Below are 15674 nucleotides of genomic sequence, written 5' to 3'. Positions count from 1 at the left end.
TTAAGCACAAACACTTTAGTACACTCCAGGTGAACGGGAAAGGGCTTTTAGGCAAAAAGCTTTAAGTGTTCGCAAAATTGTAGTAAGAACAAGAATTTCAAGATGCACCTTTACATCAACTCAGTACATGATATAAACAGTGTATAAGGCACATAAACTGGTCGACGGCGTTTCAATCCCACTTTTAAATCAAAGGGATCATCATCAGGACATTTGGAAAGTGCCTAATTAAATACAAGCCTCTAAAGCCTAAAAGAAAATGTGGGGAAGAAAGAAATATAGGGAGATATATAAACTCAACATTTAAAGATATTAACTCACAACGTGGTGATGGGTGGAGAAGTGGTGTTGATTAGAAACAATCCTTAACAGTAGGGCCACAAACAGAAGTGAGATTGACTGAAGTGGGACTTCAGGCATTTATTTGATCAGGCAAAATATATCAAGGTTACTTATGGTTTCTAGAGATTATAACGATGAGGAGCGAGTGGGGCAACAGATGAGACTGAGTGTCCCCAATGGGTGAATACAAAGAACTGCCCTTAGACTTAGTGACTATAAGTAGTTCCCGTGGGTGGGAATCTGCCAGTGTGATGAATATTGAGGTTTTTATGGGATCCAGTGAGAAATTGCAGTACCACGTGGGCGAGGAGCTGCAGTGAACGGAATCATAACAGAGTTGAGAAGACTCCCGCAGTGGTGTAATTTACGGGAGTAATGGCGCCGAAAGGTCGTGATAAACATGCTGAGTGTGGCCAAGGAAGACTAAATCGACTTCACGGTGCCGGGTAAAAGGAGAGAGGTGGATGGGTGACGTGAAATGATAAAAAACGGCGCAGTGAAGAAGCAGGCTTACCATGTTAAATCCATGGCTATGGGTTGGGCATGAAGAGTAAATGTGGTCACCTAAAGGAAATAACGGGGAGGGTAGTCAGAGTAAGGAGAGTGATTCGGATCGGTGCATGGCAAGCAACAGGAAGGTGGACAAGGAGCTTACCAATATCGGGAGCCACCAATTTCCGTCGGGAGTCCGATCGCTTAGGTTGCTGGGAGTGCCTGGGAGGGAGGGGAGGAATTGAGGTTAAGGACTATTACCTAGGAGGGTCTGGCCATTGAAAAAGAGACAGGCGGGACGGTGGAGGGGAGCTTACCGGTTTAGTCAGTATCTAGTCCCGCTCGGCAATGCGATCTCTAGCTGAAGGCACTATGGCTTACTTAAGAAGGTAGGGGCAATCTGATTGGTCCAGACGGAGGGAGTGGAAATAGAAGATACCACAGGTTGGATTGGGAAAGGGTGGGATTTGCGGCGGCCATGTTGGAACAGGAAGGTTTGTATGGTGACAATCTGACTGGGGTAGGAAGTAGATCACGGAGGTGTCGGTTAAGTGAAGAGGTGACTGGGATGTGAGTAGTGACGATGTCGGTAAGGTGTCAGAAGATTAAAATTAGAATTAAAATTAGAAAAGGAAGAGAAGGTGAACCTTAAGAACACAGTAACTAAATCAAAAGAGTAATCAAAGCATTTTAGTACAATGAGGCACCCTTTCTTCTAAGGAGGATACAGCAAGTATGGTGGAGGACATCATTTAGACCAGTTTTGTCCAGTCTTCCTGAAGATTCAGTCCGGAGTTCAGACTGTCCATTTTCAGGATCCATTTCAGTTCTTCTCTATTCAATAGTTTGGTGAGGTCACCTCCTCTCGGGGGAAGGAATACTTGGTTAATCACAGTCCAGCGGACATCATTTTCATTATATCCCTTGTCAGTGAAGTGTTCCACAAGGGGAGCATTCGCTGTTCTGCATCGGATTCTGCTCCGGTGCTGGGAAATTCGTAGTTTTATCTTTTGTGTTGTTTGTCCCACATAGATCTTATTGCAGGCACACAAAATGGCATAGATGACATTACAGCTATTACAGTTCGTGAAGGTCTTGCGCTCATTTTTAAAATTTTCAAAGGTGAATTCTTTCCCATCAATACAAAATTCACAAACACCACAAGAACCACATTTATGGTGACCCCTAACCGGTGGTAGAGACCAATGATCATTCAAAGTGGGGTTTACGGTCGCGTTTAAGGACAAGGCTGCCCTAACAAGTTGATCCTTCATACTTTTGTTTTTCTTTAAGGCAAACAAGGGTACTTCTAGATTAAGTGTACCAGAGTTGAGGATGTGCCAATTCTTTTTAATGGATTTTCGAATTTTATTAGAAATTGTGGAGAATGTAGTGACACATACAAGTTTTTCAGTAGACTTTTTGTGTTTTGGTTCTAGCAGTGTTTCCCGAGGACAATACCAAACTCTTTTCATTGCATTTTTCACCAAACGGCGAGGGTAGCCTCTTTGTTGCAGTTTAGTTGATAAAGTATTTGCTTCATCAAAGTAGTCAGTTTTCTGGAAACAATTCCTTGTTAGTCTAAGAAATTGGGAGTATGGTAGGCTGTCTCTGAGTGCTCTTGGGTGGCAACTCTGGTAACTGAGTTGAGTATTCCTTTCGGTAGGTTTGCAAAAGAGGGAGATGAACAGGAGACCTTCTTTGTGTTGGATACAAAGGTCAAGGAAAGGTATACTGATTTTACTGTAAGTGAGGGTAAAGGTGAGGCCGCTACAGTTATTATTGAGCCAGTGTAGAAAGGAATTTAGAGTTTCCACAGGGCCTTCCCAAATGAGGAAAATATCGTCTATATAGCGTTTCCACTTTGAGATTCCTTGATGGAAGGGATTGCTCAGGGGGGAGTATGGTGTTACACTCCAACCAGTCCATATAGAGGGTAGCCATGATGAGGCATGCATATTCTCTTTTTAAAGACCCTGTCCGAGCACGTATTTTAACTCCCAAGAGTAGAGAAATATTTAAACCCTCAAAGGCAAGGATTCAACAAATGGGACTTGCTGGACATCTCGCGGGTGAGAGAGACGTATATTCAAGTAAGGGAATTATCCCCTTTATAGACCATAAAACTTACAATTTGGCCCACACCGAGGCATTTCGATATATACAACTCAGGCATGCCTTGATGGCAAGAATACCCAGAGAGGAAACTTTGTCAGATCTTGACCCCTAGAAAATAGACAACTCGAGAAACACATCTCCCAAAAGGCAATCTTGCTGACTTATTAGAAGCTAATAAATAATGCCAGAGACACCTTGAAATGGCTTTAAGAAAACTGGGAGAGAGATGTTACTGATATGCAAGAGGAGGAGTGGGCTGAGGCCCTGACCTCCCCTAGAGAGGTAGCTATTAGGTCCCGGTTCCGACTTGTATAGCTCAAAATATTAAACGGAGCTTATATCTCCTCGACTACACTCATTAGATGGGGAGGCGAGCAGACCCACAGTGTCGCAGAGGTTGCTGTTAGTAATGAACATTTTTAAATACAATATGGTCCTGCCCCAAAAATACAAGCCTACTGGAATGCAATAGCACAAACGCTGGGCAAGGTGTTTGGGGCAGGGATGCAACAAACTGCCAAATGGTGCCTGCTTAATATATGGGATGCAATGCATCTGGGGAGGTTTGAGCGGATTGTTGTAACTCTGGGATGGATAATTGCCATTAGGAATATAGCATGAAATTGGGGGGGCAGAATCAACACCAAACCTAAGGGACTGGGAGATGGATATGGACTGGTGCATGGTAGCCGAAAAAGACTATTTACATAAATAGAGGGTGCCCACAAAAGTGGGGCAAAGTCTGGAACAAGTGGTATGAATATAGAGGCTTCCCATGCACCACCCTGGCAGACCGACAGCAGCATTCTCTATCGGAAGATGAGGAAGATTAAACTAAAGACCTAAAGGTGGCGGAATGAACAGTTAAAGTACAAAAGTTTTAAAATAAAGAGTATGTCTGCGCTATGTTGGCCTTGATACATAATGATGTATAAGAATAATGAGGTAATGTACTTGGTATGTGTTCTCAGTAAAAACGGGTTTAAACAATATATATCGATATATAAACCCTCACCTTCAGATCCTGTGTTTATCTATGGATAATCACCTCTTGACTCCCTAGTAGTGTCCAATGCTCTCAAAAGAGCAAACACTCAAATCTCTGGGGATGAACCTGTTCAAGCCACTAACCACTGGCGCATCGCAAACACACTGGGCCTACTATCTAGGTACGACTGGGCACACTGGGATGAGATGGAGCAACTGCTCCAATATCTCCCAGGCTAACACAACACTAAGGCACAGAAGTTAGCTGAAGAGGGAAAACTCATCTGGAACTCCTCAATCAGATGTGCTTTAGATGCAGCTGACACCGTAGCTAGGGAGATCAATACCAGCATTCTCCTCCGAAGACATGCATGGCTTAGGATCTCAGGATGTAAACCTGAAGTTCAATAGTTCATTATGAACACCCCCTGTGACCAGGAGCACCTGTTAGGTCCTGTAATCGACCAATCCTTAGAAAATATGACAAAGGACACCAAAGTGGCAAAATCTATGGGAGTACTCCAATCCCCATGCAATAGAGGATCCTTTTGCCGCTCATTTAACAGAGCATGGTTCAAAACAACATCCTCAGACCCAAATACTTCCTCTTACAAAGGCAACAATTAAACCTTTCCCTTTAGAGGTTTCTATAGAAGTCAAGTCAGTCAAGTCATAACATTTATATAGCGCGCTACATACCCGGAGGGTTTCAAGGCGCTTAGGAGGGGAGGAGGATTATTTGTCAAATATCCACGTTTTAAGCTGCTTTCTGAACGCTAGGTGATTCTGGGTGAGGCGAAGGTAAGCGGGGAGTGAGTTCCATGTTTTGGCAGCCAGGTATGAGAAGGATCTGCCTCCCATGGTGGTCTTGTTGATGCGAGGAACAGTGGCGAAGGCTTGGCTGGAAGAGCGAAGTTGGCGGGAGGGGTTGTAAAAGGACAGTCGAGAGTTGAGGCACTCTGGTCCGATGTCGTAGAGTGATTTGTGTGCGTGGGTAAGCAGACGGAAAGTAATCCTCTTATTGACGGGTAGCCAGTGGAGGTCTTTAAGGTGACCAGAGATGTGTTCGTTGCGTGGGATGTCTAATATGAGCCTGGCTGAGGCGTTTTGGATTCGTTGAAGTTTCTTCTGGAGTTTAGCGGTAGTACCTGCGTAGAGGGTGTTTCCGTAGTCCAGTCGGCTCGTGACCAGAGCGTGGGTGACTGTTTTCCTTGTTTCGGAGGGGATCCAGCGAAATGTTTTTCTGAGCATGCGAAGAATGTTGAAGCAGGAAGAGGATACGGCGTTGACTTGTCTGTTCATTGAGAGTGAAGAATCCAGGATGACGCCTAGGTTCCGTGCGTGGTCTGTCGGGATGGGTGCTTTTCCGAGGGCTTCCGGCCACCAAGAGTCGTCCCATGCAGAGGGGGATTTACCTAAGATGAGGACTTCTGTTTTGTCTGAGTTCAGTTTCAGACGGCTTTGTTTCATCCATTCGGGGACTTCTTTCATTCCTTCGTGTAGGTTAGTTTTGGCGGTGCTGGGGTCCTTGGTGAGAGATAGGATCAGTTGAGTGTCATCCGCGTAAGAGATGATGTTGAGGTTGTGTTGGCGGGCGATGGGCGATATCGAGGAAACATTCCAAAGGTAGGGGTAAAGGCGCCACACCGCGTAACACCCCTTCCCCTAATAAACAGTGACTTGCCCATACTCCCCCCGACAACTTAACACTTGCCGGGGAAGACTTCACAGGTTTTGCCCGTTTGGCAATCTATAGCAACCGACAAATGGGTGCTCGACCTTATCAAACATGGTTATTGCCTGGAGCTCACCTCCAACCCACCAAACATTCCACCTCGTGTTTGCAAACTGTTGTCAGACCATTTGCAGTTACTCAAACAAGAGGTGCAATCTCCCTTAGAAAACGGAGCCATAGAACCAGTTCCATTTCAATAATGGGGATACCCACAAATAGATCTGTTCGCCACAGTAGACAATGCACAATGACCAAACTTCTCCAGGTTCCCACATTCTTTATCCAAAGGCAATGCCCTATGGATGAATTGGTCAGACATATTTGCCTACGCTTTTCCGCCTCTCCCACTCCTTCCGTTTGTGGTTTGGAAACTCAGACAAACATCACTCACACTGATTTTGCTAGCTCCCACAGATGCCCGTCAACCGTGGTACACCACCCTGTTAGAGCTCTCAGTAGTTCCACATCAAAACCTACATCTCACCTCCAGTTTCCTCACTCAGACCGTGGAGAAATCAAGCATCTAAATCCCAAGGAGCTCAACTTAGCGATTTGGCTCCTGAAGTCATAGAGTTCGGATATTTAAATTTGCCACTAGACTGCATGACTATTCTGAAAGAAGCAAGACAACCTACTAACAGAGCTTGCTATGCAGCAAAATTGAAACAATTTGTTTACTGCAATAACAACAAGACTCTACCTCTAGTTGCTTCTGTTCAGAACATTGCCCGTTACCTTCTAAACCTACAGCAATGTGGGCTAGCTTACACATCTATTCGGTTGCACGTTTCAGCAGTAGCTGCGTATTTACAAAACAGACATTTGTCTTTGTTCAAAGTTCCTGTCATCAAAGGCTTTATAGAGGACTTAAAGAAAGTTATACCACCAAGAATTCAACATGGGTGCCGGTGGAATTCTTAATGTTGTACTTACAAGACTTATGGGTCCATCCTTTGAACTACTACACAAGTGTCCTTTACAGTTTCTCTCATGGAAGGTTTCATTCCTCATTGCAATCACTTCATTAAGGAGAGTTGGTGAGCTACAGGCATTAACCTTAGAAGAAACATTCTTTCAGCTCCATAAAGATAGGTTAGTTCCTCGAACCAATCCCATATTTCTTCCCAAAGTGGTTTCTGCTTTCCTTATTAGCCAATCAGTTGTGTTACCTGTGTTCTTTATGCAACCTGATTCAGTAGCAGATCAGGCTCTTCACACACTTGACTTCAGAAAAGCTTTCTTATATTATATCGAAAGAACAAAATATTTTCGTAAAACAAAGCAACTGTTTGTTTCATTTACACCACCTCACAATTCCAATACTATTTCTGAATCTTGCATTTCAAGATGGATTGTTAAGTGCATTCAAACTTGCTACGCAAAAACTAAAATAACTTTAGCACACCTCCTAGAGCACATTTCACTTTCAAAATAGGGGCATCTATGGCCTTTTTAGGTAACATTTCTATAGCTGACTTTTGTAAAGCAGCAACATGGTCTACACCACACACATGTACCAACACTATTGTGTGGATGACTAGCACGCCAACAAGCCAATGTAGAGTAGGCAGTGCTAAAGACACTTTTCCAGATAACTGCAACATTTACTGGTTAGTCACAGCTTTGGGAATACTGCTATATAGTCTATGCAAAGCCTGTGTATCTACAGTACACATGCTTCGAACAGAATATTTTACTTACCCAGTAGGCATCTGTTTTTGATTCGTATAGCTGTAGATTCACATGTGCGGACCCACCTGTAGTTGTTGCAGTTTTCTTTATTTCCATTATCAACTTATAGACATCTCTTTACTACACTCTCTTACTCCATTCTCACCCTTTTGCGAGAAAGCAATCTAACAATGGAGTCGATGCCCATGCACACTATCACCGAAAGGAGGAGTCCCCTTAGCTTTTGAATGGAAAGACTTCTTTTAATTTTCAGATAAAGAAAAACAAAGTCACCATAGCACAGGCACATACATGCATAGTAACTTTAGTAATAATGCAGTTCCAGGAAGACACACAAATCAAAAATTCTGGCATTTCAATATTCATTGTAAAATTAGGTCCACTTCATACAATCTCCTATTCATTAATGAATTAGCTCGTCAACAGTCCTGATCATGGGGGGTTCACAGGTGTTACCTCTGTACTCATTCCATTTAGTCCACACAGCTACCCATTTCCTCGGGCACCCCCTGGCCACGTATACCGTCTTTTCCTGCACCATGTTCCAGTCCATATCTTTCTGCCAGGCCCCCAGTGTTGGCGGTGTGGCCGCCCCCCCATAATCTTGTGAAGTTTCTGTTTGCTATTGCCAGACCCAAGGCGGCCCATACTTTGCCCTTTGCAGGGAGGTCGGAGGGTTCACATATGTTGAGGAGGCACTTCTTCGCCTCAGGCCTCAATTCCACCCCCCACACATCTCTCATACAATCAAGGAAAGACGTCTTTGAAGAAAAACAACATACAAACAACCGGACACAACACAAGATGGCAGGCGTATGCAAAGCATGTGAATTACAGCTCTACATGCCAAGAACAGATGCTTACTGGGTAAGTAGCATAATCCTTTTGTGCTTTCATTCAGCATTTTTAACATCCAGCTAGAGTCTAAAACCTAAAAAGAAAACGTGCAACAGAGCCTTTTTTGGGTAAAATGCCAAAAATTTGGGACTCTGCCCCTGGAAATTGCCAATGCAAGCTGGAAGTTCCAAAGACGAGAAAGAGAGCAGAAAGGCCTTACAGCAAGTCCTCTAGTTCCATTGGGAAGGTTCCAAAATCTTCAAAAGAGCCCCACAGAAGATGGTCCATGGAGAAAAGGATTGAAAGGTGAGGGTAGACATAGCCGCAATCATTCTCACGCTGCTGAGAGCATCCGCCTGAAGTGTTCGCCATCGAAGGGCTTGGCGTGGAAGGCACAACATCATCAACAGTGCCATTCCTCCAAGTCATCAAAGTTCTGACGTCCGACTGCCTCACCTTCGACGTGGAAGCCCTCCAGACAGTTAACAGCTTCCCCTTCGCCATCCAAACAATCTGTTCACTCAATATCACTGCGGGATTCCTTTTTTAAAATTTTTTTTTTATAAGACCTTTATTATGCAGTTTCAAAAGAAACAGTTGTACGCCTACAACCCAGGGGCCGGCGGCAGTCTGCACATCGATGGTAAATAAACACAGCCTTTTAGCCGACAACCCTGGGGTCCGGCGGCGTAATGAAGTAAGGTGTACACAAAACTACCATATCCTTGTAAGGCGTTATTGGCGGTCTGTTTTCTTTTTTAACGGAACTAAACAGTTGAACAAAATAAGAAAAGCGGAGTCAAAAAGCAGTCATGAGCACTACATTACAGTGTTAAGTTAAATATAGGTCAAACCAATCATTTTTTTACCATACAGTCCCACCCACAGGTCCGATACGGGACATAGCCAGTTCAGCTGTAGGAGAGTCACATATTTCCCCCCACCGGTAAGCATTCCAATGCCCCCACTTCTTGTCCCACAATTTTGGGCACCCTCTAATCTTGTATACTGTCTTTTCCGCAATCATACACCCATCCATTTCAGCCACCCAGCCGACCACCAAAGGCCTGTCAGGCGATCCCCACTTCATTGCTATAGAACGCTTAATCAACAGGAACCCCAATGCGTCCCACTGGAGCTCCTGAGTCGTCAGGTCGTTGGCCCCCCAGATGTTAAGGACACACTCTCTGGGTGTCGGCAATAGTGGCTTACCCAGGGAGCTGCTCATTTTCCAGAGTGCCCTGCCCCAAAACTATTGCACCACCTGGCACTCCCATAAGATGTGGTAGAAAGTACCAGGAAGGCCACAGCCGCGCAAGCACAAGGCATCCAGGCGCCGTCCAATCTTGGCCAGGGTGGGGCGGACATGTACGCTCTATGGAATACTTTCAATTGGATTAACCTAAACCTATGGCAGATAGCCGTTTCTCTCGGGGACATTAAGGCCGAGCGCCAGTCTTTGTCATTTAACGGATCCAGGTCATACTCCCATTTGACCCGCAGAGATTGAAAGGGGTCAGGAAGGTTATTACACAACTTGCGATACGTAAGGGAGATGGCCTTCTCTGGGAGAGGTTCCGACAGTAGTCTGTTCTCCAAAGGAGAAGTCACCGGCAAGGTGGTAAGGTCCGGGTCTGCCGCAAGAATAGCATGTTTAATTTGCAAATAGCGGAAACGTTCAGTAGGCGCAAGGCCATACTTTGTCTGAAGATCAGCAAAGGTCAGCAGTTTTCCCTTACGAACAAGATCCCCCAGTTCCGAAATCCCAATCGTATCCCATCTCTCAAAGCCCTGAAGGAAACAGAGGGAGCCTAAACTCTGTGTTGACCACAGAGGGGTTGCCATGGTGAGCCTGTCCGACCATCCCAAACATTTGTTGGCCTTATGCCAAATAGCTACTGTGTGTGCCATCGGACCCACATATTTAGTTCTAGCAGGTTTACTGTTCAGAGCTCCCAGGTATCCCTCTCGACCTGTTTGGCATCTGTCCAGGAGGTAAGCCGGGTTCAAGGGCGAGCCATGCAACCATTGGTTAATTGCCACCAGCTGCGACGCCCAATAATAGAGTCGGAGGTTGGGTAGAGCTATGCCCCCATCATACCACCCCTGAAAGAGTTTAGTTTGGGCAATCCGAGCGGCACCCCCATTCCAAAGTAAAAGTCGGAGCTCGCTCTCCACCGCTCGGAAATATGAATCTGAAATCAAAAAAGGGCAGTTCTGCAGGGCATATAAGAAGCGTGGGAGGGCCAACATTTTGAATAGTGCCGCCCTACCTGGAAGTGACAGCGGGAGTGATCGCCAGTGGGCAACGTCGCTCCGGAGTTTACGCTGGGGGCCTAACAAGTTGCGCTCGTAAAACACCTTCGGATCAGGTGTAATGAAAATACCTAGATACATAAAACCCTCATTGGCAATTGCAATGGAAAACCCTCTGGGCAGACGGGGCAGAGGGCCATATAGCATCAACAGCATTGATTTGTTCCAATTTATGGAGTAACCTGAATATTTCCCAAAGTTGGAAAGGACATGGAATAGACTATTGATAGAGGATCGGGGAGATGACACGTATATTAGGATATCGTCCGCATATAGGGAAATCTTATCTACAACATCCTCTTTCCAGTGCAGGCCTCTAATGGAGTTATCAGTGCGGACCCAGTGAGCCAGGGGCTCCAGAGTAAGGGCAAACAATAATGGGGACAGGGGGCATCCCTGCCTGGTACCCCGATGAAGTTGAAACCTCAGAGATGTGTGATTGTTGACTCGGACTTGGCCCCACAGGTCCGTATATAGAAGTCGCACCCAACTGGTGAATTAAGGTCCAAAGCGGCGGAAAACCTCAAACAGATAGGGCCATTCGATCGAGTCGAACGCCATTGTGGCATCGAGGGACAAAATGGCCGCGTCTTGTTGCAGAGTAGATCGGCGACTCAAGACGTTAGGGACCCTGCGAAGATTTAACGCTGTGTTGCGGCCCGGAAGAAAACCAGATTGGTCATTGTGTATCAGTGAGGTGAGCACTAGGAGAAGGCGATTGGCCAAGATTTTGGCGAGGACCTTAGCCTCTGCACTGATCAAAGAGATAGGCCGGTAAGAGCCACAGTCAGTGGGAGGTTTAGCGAGCTTAAGTATGACCACAACGGAGGCCAATCTTTGAGCGAGTGGAAGGACCCCAACCTCCCGACTTTTGGCGAACATATTCAGGAGGTGAGGAATAGCGTCGGGGAACATGCCTTTCAAAAATTCTGCAGGGACCCCGTCTGGGCCCATAGCTTTGCCTGAATTAACGGCAAATAATGCCGTAGTTAGCTCCTCCGTCGTGATGTCAGCGTCCAAGGCCACCCTATGCGTGTCTGAAACCGGTGGAAGGCGCATCTCGTCCAGAAGTTGTCTGGATTCGTCGGACGTGTAGCCCTCGCCGGCTTTGTAGACACGTTCTAAATGGTCGGCAAAGTCCTCCGCGATGTCTTGTGGGTCTACTATCGTAGATCCATCCGGCTTGGTTAGGGATAATACCCATCTGGACCCTTGGTCACGGCGTTCCAGCCAGGCAAGCATTTTCCCTGCACTATCCCCGTATTCATATACCCTATGGCGCGTATGAAGAAGCCGTGCTTGCGCCTTCTCCTGCGACAAGGCTTTATAGACCAGTTGTTGGGCACGAAGTTTAGTAGCAGTAGCCTCCGACGGATTCGCATTATGGGATGTCTCAAGACTGAGTTCAGATTCAACCTGGAGGATCTGCTCGTCATGTTTACGCAAGTGTCCCACCTTAAGGGCCAGTGCCTCTCCCTTTATAACCACCAATTAAGCCTCCCAGAGTGTGACCACCGAGTCGACAGACACAACATTTTCAGCGAAATGGAGATCGGTGCGTTCACGTAACGCGTCTCTGATGTCCGGGATCTGCATTAGCCAGGGACTGATGATGATCGGGCCTCGTGTCACCTGGCGATTATAGGTGAGGTCCACACTAAGTGGTGAGTGATCTGAGATGCCTCGGGGAAGGCCTCTCGGGCGAACAAAGCATCCTACGTCCGCGCTGGGGCAGAATAAATAATCGATGAGAAACATGCTGTTGTGTGCATTGGAGTAGTGTGTGAAATATGGGGTATCCGGGTAATGAAGGCGCCAAATGTCCTCCTACCCCATGGCATGCGCAAAGTCTGCTAAATCCGAACTATGGCGATGATAGCCTCGCTTGGGACTGCGGTCTAAGTCATCGCACATTGTTGCAATAAAGTCACCTCCCATCAGGAGTGTGCCCGGAGAAAGGCCCAAAAGCTGAGCATCCAACTCCCTGAGGGAATCCCTGACCAGTGTTGGCGGAAGATACACTGAAATAATGTTTAGGGGGCTCCCTTCCCAGGCGGCTTCAACCAGCGCAAACCAACCCAGGGGGTCAGCCCAAGTCAGAGTGTGGGTAAGTGCAAGAGTCTTTTTGATCAGGATCCCGACGCCACGGGATCCCGAAGAGAAACCTGCGTGGACTAACAATTTGTACCCTCCCCTCTGGAGTGCCTGACAGGTGTTGCCCACCAAATGCGTTTCCGGTAGTAAAACAATGTCGGGGGAGTGGCGTCTGAGAAATTGAAGGACCACGCTCCTCTTTATTTTATGTCGTAAGCCATTAACATTCCAGGATAAAATGGTAAGGGTTCTAGATAGTGGTTCTGGCATGCTGGCAGTGTCAGTGGAGCTGATAGGAAGGGTGGCTCGAGAAGGGCCGTCCATGATGTCTTAGCCTTAGTATATCCCGGAGCGTGGGACCAAGAAGACCTCTGACTCCGAGGGATCCCGTGTCCCACTGAGGAGGCCAGTCTGTAAATAAGGGACCATGAACGGGCAGAACAGCACGACTAAGTAGGACTCAGCTGAAAACACACAGAAACAATAACATAGCAGCAAATCTTTTCCTTGCCTCCACCCCTCCCCCAACCCTGCTTCCCTGCCCGTGAATCCAAAACTATCCACCCCCCAACTAGGCAGAGTGCCTGTCGTCCTCCCCTCCATGATCGGGGTACCTGGTAGGCCGTTAACGCCACTCGCCCGACATTAAAGCAATGTAATTGAAATACATGTGTAAAACCACAGAGATACCACGTGCATTATCATTAATTAGAAAAGTTACTTGAAAGCCAGCTGGTGAGGCCCGATCGGGGCCGGAGAAGGCTCGCCCCTGGAGCAGAGGCCATCCATGGAGTGTAGAAGTTGTCCCGCCCCATCAGCACAAAGCAAAGAGGATCAAGTGAGCAATGTCCAACAGTCCTCACAAATTATTCTCTTCTTGACCAGGATTCGTCACTCCTCTTCATTACCCGGACTGGTGAATAGGTCTTGGCTGATAGGCAATTGGTCTTCTCTTGAATGTTCTCCAGATTCCGCCCGGGTCTGTGGGGATCTCCCACCTCGGCGCCACCCCTCTAGCCAGTCCACACTTCTTCCGGAGATAGGAAGAACCACGCTTTACCATCCCTCTCCACACGGAGTTTCGCAGGAAAAAGCATAGAATATTTGATGCCTTTTCCGTATGGCCTTCTTGACCTCGAGAAAGCTGCGCCGTCTCGCCTGCACTTTCACCATGAAGTCCGGGAATATCGAGATGCAAGCGTTTTCCAATAGAAGCGGCGGACCAGATCTGGCTGTCTGGAGAATAGCGTCCCGATCTCGAAAGTTGAAGACCCTCACTATGATGGGACGGGGGGGGGGCCTGGCCTCTGTTTACCATCTGGAACCCTGTGTGCCCGTTCAATGGAAAAATAGCTCGACAATTGTTTGGGTTTTACGATGTTTCGTCACCAAATCCTCCACGAATAGGTCCGCAGCCGGCTCCTCCATTCTTTCTGACACTCCCAAAATTCGAACGTTGTTCTGTTGCGCCCTCCCTTCATAGTCGGCCAGCAGGTCACCCATTTGTTTCTGAAGCTGGGCCACCGGTTGCTGAAGCGTAGAGGTGTCATCGATGAGAGCCGCCGTTTTAACCTCACCCTCCTTTACCTTGGTGTCCATTTTGCGCAGGTCCGCCCGTAAGAGTGTTACCTCAATATTAACAATTCGCGTTTCCAGGAAGGAGCGAACTCCCGCAGTCGCCTCCATGACGTCTTCCAAAGTAAGCGTCTTTGGTCCCTGCGACGGGAACACATTTCGGTTCGCCGGGGGGGGGGGGGGGGGGGGGGGGGGGGCGCGTCTTTATTGTCACCTCCTGGAGGCTCAGGAGTTCTTATTTATTGGTCTCTGAGTCAAGGGCCTCCCTCCCTTGCTGGATGCCATCGTGGATTCCCGGGTAGCAGCGATCCAATATGGCCTTAGGTAGTATCAGGCGAAGGCTTCCACCCCACCCCGGCCGTTCCACCCGATGTCAGGCAGTCCCCTCACCTCAGAGTTCTCGTATGACCAGGTAGAGCTCCCACAGGATCCACAGGAGGGCTCAATCCACCTCCACGACACTTCAGTTTGCAGATAGGCCCAGTACAAATTAATATGGCCTCCGCTCTTGGAGCTCCATCAGGGGGCCACTCCCATTCAGAATCAGGCGCTGGGCTGGCGGGGAGTGACCAGGTACCACCACGTTGTTTTATAGCCAGAGGGCCCGACCTCCACCAGGACTTAGAGCGGGGCGGCCGCGTGTTGGAGAAACAAAATTATAGGGCCCAATGGTTCAGCTGTGGCACTCACGTGAATCCGGCCTCTGTGTCCCTTGCACGTCCTGCACTTCTGGCTTGGTTCGCGCTATCTCCAATATAGGCTCAGGAGTCCTCTGGGCCCACGTCGGGTTCACTCCTTATATGCGGCACTATGTAGCAGGGCCGATCATCCGATCCCGACAGTCTGCTCCTCAGCTGTGCAGATGGTCTATGGTCTTTCCCCGGGTATCCGACTTGTTGCTGGGGGGCCTTCGGAGGATCCAAGTTACTTCACCAAGCCGACTGGGACCGCGCAGGAGCCCCGGCAGGTGTAGGCCCCTAGGCCGGGACGTCGCGTGAATGACATCTCGGCGGGCCGGCAGCAGCCACCAGCCTTTTGCCGCGGTCTCTCTCCGGTCTCGCGGCTGCAGGGGAGAGCTCTGGCAGCCGCGGGAGGTCTCATCGGCGGCACGATGGGAAGCGGAGGGGCACTACTTGGCAGCAGTGTGTCCGGGCGCCCTCAAACCTCCGAAGCCGATCAGTTCTCAGGTCGGAGCATCAGCGTGGCCGCCATCTTGCGAGCCCCGGGGGACCTCCCTTCAGAGGGCTCGATCTCAGGCGCGGCGTCTTCCATCAGGCCAGCAGCAGCACAAGACGTGCACAGTCGGTTGCGGGACGAGGTTCTCCCTGTTACAAGGGAGTCCCCAGTCGGAAAGACGCATTTATTGGGCGGATAGCCGGGCGAGGGCTGGGAGTCGCTCTAGCAAGCGACCATTCCCTCCGGCAGCTAGCCACACCTCCACTGCGGGATTCCTTGATAGCGTTATAGCATTGCCATTGTCAAGGCC

General features: G+C 48.1%; 1 protein-coding gene across 2 annotated transcripts in view; it reads left to right on the top strand.

The window, feature by feature from the left end:
- The window catches only part of ATP6V0A2 (ATPase H+ transporting V0 subunit a2), a 398498-nt gene that overhangs the window by 240326 nt on the left and 142498 nt on the right, over nucleotides 1-15674 (top strand). The window lies entirely within an intron of this gene.

The sequence above is a fragment of the Lissotriton vulgaris genome, chromosome 11, assembly GCF_964263255.1.
Source record: "Lissotriton vulgaris chromosome 11, aLisVul1.2, whole genome shotgun sequence".
NCBI classification, from domain to species: domain Eukaryota; kingdom Metazoa; phylum Chordata; class Amphibia; order Caudata; family Salamandridae; genus Lissotriton; species Lissotriton vulgaris.
The sequence above is the reverse complement of the archived record's forward strand: the minus strand, read 5'-3'. Positions and strand labels throughout refer to the sequence as shown.